This window comes from Phaseolus vulgaris, chromosome 4, assembly GCF_000499845.2.
Source record: "Phaseolus vulgaris cultivar G19833 chromosome 4, P. vulgaris v2.0, whole genome shotgun sequence".
Taxonomy (NCBI): domain Eukaryota; kingdom Viridiplantae; phylum Streptophyta; class Magnoliopsida; order Fabales; family Fabaceae; genus Phaseolus; species Phaseolus vulgaris.
In genome coordinates this window covers 3,478,395-3,484,394 of record NC_023756.2, presented here as the reverse complement: position 1 = coordinate 3,484,394, position 6,000 = coordinate 3,478,395, and positions in this window count along the sequence as shown.

The following is a 6,000-nucleotide window of genomic DNA, read 5'->3' as shown; positions in this document are numbered from 1 at the left end:
AAAAACAATAATCATTATGAATGTTTCACCTGAACTAATTGCTTTTTATTGCGTAACTCTTTCTAATTTCTGATTTCAATATTTTAAAACTATTATTTTACTTTTAATATTTCTTTTAGATTTAAGGAATTCTTTGTATTTTATAAATAAAAGGTGGTTTCAGTTTAAATATATTAATTAGTTTACTTTTATGTTTTTTTCTCGCGTTTATTATTGGGATGGAAGGTTTATGAATATAATTTTTCAGGCTGTATATGGGTATAAATACAATTCAACCAATCAATTTTTAATTTTATTATTTAACCATTAACAATCTATTTATATTTTTATTTTGATTTATTATTTAGGTAAGTTTTAATATATATATATATATATATATATATATATATTCATAAGAAAAAATAATATATACTTATGAACCATTATGAATTTTAAGAATAATCCAATCCATTAAAATAAAAATTAAGATAATCATACAATCCAACACTTTCACTACTCAACTAATCCTGTCAAATAAATTATAAACAAAACCAATTAAAGCGAAAAAAAGAGAAACCATAGACACCAATCAAAATAAAAATAAAACAATTATATATATATATATATATATATATATATATATAAAAAGTCCTATAATAAAAATGTTTTCTTTCTTTATTGTTTCCTTTTCTTGTTTCCTAGGCTAAACATTTCCTACACCTTACGAAATGAAAAATAGAAGTTCTTCTCATTTGATAGTTTGCTGTGGATAATTTTTATTCATAGGTAATTATCCACTAATTTTACCTATGAACTTCTTTCACTGGTTTTAGTTTTGAATAATCTTATGTTTGAGTTCTTCAAAACAATTTAAACTATTTACAACATTTTATATGATAACATATGAGCATGCATAACTATTTTACTGACTTTATAAGAGCATGCATAATCTCTTTGTTTTGTGTTTGTTTTGTTTTCTCACATAGATGTTTTCAAGCTTCCAAGTTGTTTTTTCTGTCTTCATTTTGAACACCATACACACTAGAACCACGATGATTAGAAGGATTCTAAGATGTTGTATGTTTTTATTTACCATGAATTCTATAACCATTTATTCTTCTTTTTACTTAAATTACAAGCACATTTTATTCAAACGATGCTCATATACCTTGAATTAAACATCACACACATTGTCATACGTGTATATATGACTTCCTCATATATAATAAACTTCATGTTTTCATATGTTTTTATATGATATGCTTAGACGATCCAGTTGGATCGTCTATTGGTTTTGTTAGACAGATCCTTTAGATCATCTAATGATCTCCTATATGATTTTGATAAATCATTTAATTGTTTTTCTTTTGTTCTGGTAGACACTATCTCCTTATTGTCTAAAGGTTCACCTATTGTGTGTTCGTTTGCCTTCACGCGTCACGTCAGATCGTCTTTCTTCTTTTTATTTTTTTTTATAAATACAATATCTTCTCTTTGTAACTAAAAGTTTTTCGTTACCAAGATTTCCTTTCTTTTTTTCTTATTTCTTTCGAGACTTTTCGTTTTCTCTTTTCTTGTCTCTACGTGTGAGATTTTCACATCAATCATTTTAACTTTTTCTTCTATGACTTTGTATCATTTTTTTTGTATTATCAGACATTTCTTCCCTATAATACAAGTTACATTTTTTGGTCTACAATGGAGCAAAGATATTTAGAATAATACAATAAACCTTTAGATGACAAAGATCATGACTTATGAAAATTTATCTATGTGTAACATCTATTCATATTAATTCATTGTACGTTATGCCAATTGACTAGCCTTTTCCTTAAAATATGTAATAAAGTTATAATCTTACTAAAAAAAAAATATGTTGATAGGTATATAGAAGCACGTATAAATATATAATTTTGCATAGGATATATATATATAAATTATTAAAATTAATTAAAGTGATATATTTTATTTTAGGAATATTATAATTTATGAGTTGAATTATTAAATTAGAATATTCCTAATTATCAAAATTTAATTCTAAAATGATAATAAGAAGACGTTAAAGAAGGCTTTATTAATCACATGGTCTAATTAAAATATCACATCTAATCGGGTCTTATTCTGGAAAACTTTTTCTAAAAAATATATTTCAGAAAACACATTCTCGATAATTCTTTAAAAAATGATAAAATTGTATTTTCAGATATTGATGGGGTGCAGGAATAAATTTGTCGGGTGCAGAAAGAAATATCCAAGCTAAATTTGGGTATAACTATTCTACGTATGAAATATGGGCTTAACTTTCAGTACAATAAACTTCATCACCAAAAACGAGTGCAGAATAAGTTTTATGGGGGTGTATAAAAAAAATACCCATTAAATATGAGTCTAAATATGTTTTATCCAACTTTTCAAAAAATATTTATATGACAAAATAAATAAAAATATAGAATTGTTACTTAAGGCCTGAGTGAGTATACAAGTAAATTAAATATTTTTGTTGTGAATAAAAAGTGATAAATAGGTTTTATTTACAAAAGTTATAAAATAGTTATTTTCTTATTAAAGTTATAAAAAAGATGGATGATTATATAGTAACTTTTGCACTACATAAAATTGCGTAATAACTTGAGTAATGCTATGTTTATCTAATAATATGATTTTTAATTTTATAATAATTATATATTTATGAATTATATTTTATATATATTGTTTTATATTTCTATTTAATACGATAATATGTATATATACTTGTTTTATATGTTCTAAAACTATAATATAATAACCTGTAGAGAAGATACAAAATAGAGCCAGATATGATAATTTTTCATTTTTTATTTTTTTAGAAAAATCTTACTAATAGTGATTTTGTAATTTTTTTTATAAATACTAATTGTTAGAGATAGGGTAAATACACTGTACTAATATTACAACTATAGGTTATTGACAATTTTTTTTAGACGTTAATAAAAGTTTAGTTTCTTTTCATTTATATATTTATATACATATAAGAGAGAGAGGTCACCTCAAGTGAAAATATATAATTTTATTACGAAATATGAGAAAAAATAATAATTACTTTTATTTCAAAAACAAAAGGCTTGATTAAAACATTTATTAAATGTTTATTGAAATCTGTGTAATATCAAATCCGTAATATTTTATTTGATTTTTATTAAAATATTTAGATATTCATACAATACAATTAATATTTTAAGATATCTCAATTATTTCTTTATAAATATTTTAATTATTAGATCAATTTTCTTTAAGACTACAGTAATTAACTTCATTGTTGTTACTAATATCGAAGGAATCATTAATGACATCATCCAATACCAGTCAAACTAATAATAATGTTGACAGTTATAATAATAATCATAAGATAATGATAAATTAAAAATTATTTTAATAAATATTTTTTATATGAATTGTTAATATATAATTTTGTTAACAAAAGACTCAACACATTATTTATCCCTTATTACCTCTCCAATTTTGTATCAACATATTGTTAATTAAGTCATTGAAATAATGCATTAAATAGTTTAAAATTTTCTAGTTTATTAAGTAAAACTGAGTTCAAATTTTAATACGAAATCACGTTAATTTTTTTTAGGAGATAGTTTTGTCATATGTGACAATTTTAATACTTCAAACTGAATTATCTATAGCAAAATATAGATATAAATAAATAAAAGTGTGGCCAAGTTTTGTAGTTGAGAAAGTAGAAAGTATATGGTGGAATTGGGAAGAAAGAGTCACTTTCTTCAATTGATCTCTACTTAATACAATAATAAATAGAATAATAAATAGGATTATGAATACTTAATACTATGATCATGACATCATTGTTTTCTTGTAAAGTGGGTCCAAAAGCACTTTTAGGCTATTCTTGATTCTACACAATTTGTAAAAGTAATGGTAATAAGGAGAAATGCCAAACAAGTCAAAACTTATAAATTAAATGGTTCATGTAGAATCTTCTCATGAAAATATCTCCCTAAAATAATAGTGCTATAAAGCTTTTTACACGTCAAAGATGGGGAAAAAAAAGATGTTGCAGCATATTCTCAATGTTTGTTGTCTTCTAATTGTGAATGACCTAATGAATATTGACTTGACCTAATAAATCTTGACTCTTACAGCTAATAATACACAATTATAATACACAAATACTTATTTTTTCAGACAGAAATGTAAAATTATAAATACAATAAAAATTGATCAATTATTCAAATATAATTATTAACAGTAAAAAAAAGTTAATTTACAATGTGTAATTATATAATATTTTAATTTTTAAAAAAATCATATGAAATTGTAATATTTTTTGATATAATAACTAAACATAATTGATAGTTATGGTGGAACTCTTTCTACTTAAGAATGTAGTAGTCCAAGTGTTTGGCCTACTTCATGTATCCTGTAAGAATCTTTCTTTCAACAATTGTTCAGTTAAGAATCAAACTCTTTGATTGTGTCACAAGAATAAATGATGTCACATACAACAATCTCCTCCTCAATAAGTGTCTCATTGAGAATTTAACTTGTGTCAATCTGGGTCAAACACTTACCACTAAGTCACAAGTTATAATTGATAATTAGAGTATAACGTTCTAGTTAATAGCGTAGGATTCTGAAGGTCGCGATTCGATTGCAAATTGTTCTATATGGCATATGTCACAAAATAATTGATGCACCCGTACAACTTATTATTTATTAATTAAATTGATAAGTGAATGTTTTATTTATTATTTTTGCAATAAAATAATTTATTACTCGAACTAATAATTAATAGTTCATCATCACCCTTCAACCATATACATTATTGTTTGATCATTCGTAGGTTATCATATCTTAGAAAAGGTTTTACTCTTAAATATTATTTAATTTCTTTTCTTGAATATTTTCTAGCAATTATCATGTCTTTGAAAGAATGTTAAGAGAATAGTAGTTGGACATATCAAGGGGAAGGATAAGTAGATAATCTCGTCGCAAACATTAAAGGATGAATTTTGGTACTAAGTTATGAAAGATGAGTCTCGAAAAGTTTGAAATGATAGAAAACTCATTATACATTATTAGAAAAATGGATTAAGTTCAAAAGGGTGTGTCAATTGAACTTTCAAAAAATTTAGAAACTTTTTCTAATGAATGAAGAATTTACTTTGAATTGATAAATATTTTAGAAAAAAACCACTTTTAGCTTCAAGAAATGTTATTCTTAATGCTCTTTAATCTTCCATAATCATACAATATGAATTCAATTTATATAAGTTGTAAAAAATAAGAGAAAAAGAATAAGATCAAGAATTACACTAGTTCAGTCTCACAAAAGAGCTATATCTAGTTGCTTAATCACCTCAATTAATTCAATTCACTAATTCAAGATTTTACAAACACCCTATAAGAAAAAAAAACAAGAAATACAACACAATACAAGATCTTGAACACCGCAATATCTCCTAAACCTCTTATGAAATCTTATTGCAAGAAAACCTTATTGGTAACCTTAATCAAGAGCAATCAACAATAGAGAAAACAAATTGCAACAAAATCATATAGATAATAAGTACAAAGATTAACTCCATCTAGAAACAAAGGTAGGTGACTTTCCAACAACAATGAAATGCAACACTTGAAACTTGATCTTAAAAATTTTCCAAAAGAGTTAAAAAAAACAAATCAAACAACAAAGTAGGATTTTAATGCATAAAACTGTTGTATTTGAAAATCTTTTCGAGTTTTCTATTTGAAGATAAAAGAGAAAAATCAATTTTCTTGAACAGGTAAAATCAGTAAGTTGAAAATTTGTTTCAATCAATTGAAACATAACAAATTGAGTTCCTAAGCACATTTCAGTTAGTTGATTTATAATTCAATCAATTGCAATTACTTCTTTAGTGATTTTAATTGATTGATTCGTATTTCAATTAGTTGAAACGTAAAAAATTTGATTATGAACAAAAGCTTCGGGATTTAAACCGATTGAAACCTTGTTTTAATAAATTGAAATAT